Raw genomic sequence first — 1,483 nt, forward strand, 5'->3', positions numbered from 1 at the left:
CTGGGGTATAACAGGGGAGGAGGGAGGGACAGAAAATCCACTGCCAGTTTGCTCTTACTTCAAGTTCTGGTTTCCTTTTAGATTCTGCCTGCTACCATTTACTTTTCAGAATCCTCGGATAGCTGCTCCTTGCATTCTATCCAGAGTCTTTGGTTGCATTTAGTGGGAGAGTTACAGTGGACTGTACTCACTCTACCTGAACCAGAACCAGAATCTCCAATGTTACATTTTGATGTTTGTTTTTCCTGACTTTTTCCAATGCATATATGCAAATTTAGAAATATACTTTTAAAAAGTAATGTTAGAAATGTGTTAACTGTTTTGTTACCTACTGTTTAAAATGAATACCTTGGAAAAGCTTTTGAATTCAGTAAGTATAGACGTACATCATCATTTTTACGACTGCATAGCATTCCATTGCACAGGTTACACTAATTCATTTAATTGATATTCTCTAATTGCACTTTTACATTTCTTCTGGGTTTTTTCCCATTATAAACAACATTTTAATGAATATTGCTTGCATACCCTTTATCCACTAGTTCAATATTTTCATTAGGATACGTTCCTAAAAGTGGAATTGCTTGGATATAAACATTTTGAACTTTGATACGTACTGCCCAGCTACCCTCCAGAAAGGCTGCACCAATGTCCCTTCTCACCAACTGTGTGAGACAGAGGAAGTTTTCTCCTATCTCTACCGACACTGGATGTCATTATCTTTTCTCATCTTTGCCAATGGTATCTTATGTTTCAATATTTATTTCTATGATTATCAATAGCCTGAAGTTATTTATAGTACATTATAATTTCAATACATTGCTGAATTCAATGAGTTGATATTTATTATAAAATTTTACACCTATATAGGTAAGCCTGATTTATTTTTTTATTTTGGTGAAATATACATAATTAAAATCTACCATTTTAACCATTTTTAAGTGTGCAATTCAGTGGCATTAAGTACATTCACAATGTTGTGCAACCATCACCGCTATCCATTTTCAGAACTTTTCCATCCTAAAGCAAAAACTCTGTACACATTAAACAATAACTCCCCAGTCCTCCCTCCCTCAGCCCCTGGCAACTTCTACTATACTTGCTGTGTCTCTCTCTGTGAATTTGCCTATTCTAGGTATCTCGTATAAGTGGACTTATATAATATTTGTCCTTTTATGTCTGATCTGTTTCACTTAGCATGATGTTTTCAAGGTTCATGCACAGTGTAGCATGTACCAGAATTTCCCTCCTTTTTAAAGGCTGAATAACTTACTATTATATGTATGCACCATATTTTCTTTATCCACTTATTATTGTTCTGCTGATGGACTCTTGGATTGTTGCCACCTTTTTGATATTTTGAATAATACTGCTACGAACATTGGAGTGAAAGTATTTGTTTGAGTCCCTATTTTCAATTCTTTTGGATATTTACCTAAAAATGGAATTGCTAGATCATATAGTAATTCTATGTTTAATTTTG

The sequence above is a fragment of the Galeopterus variegatus genome, unplaced genomic scaffold, assembly GCF_000696425.1.
Source record: "Galeopterus variegatus unplaced genomic scaffold, G_variegatus-3.0.2 Scaffold199, whole genome shotgun sequence".
Classification (NCBI taxonomy): Eukaryota; Metazoa; Chordata; class Mammalia; order Dermoptera; family Cynocephalidae; genus Galeopterus; species Galeopterus variegatus.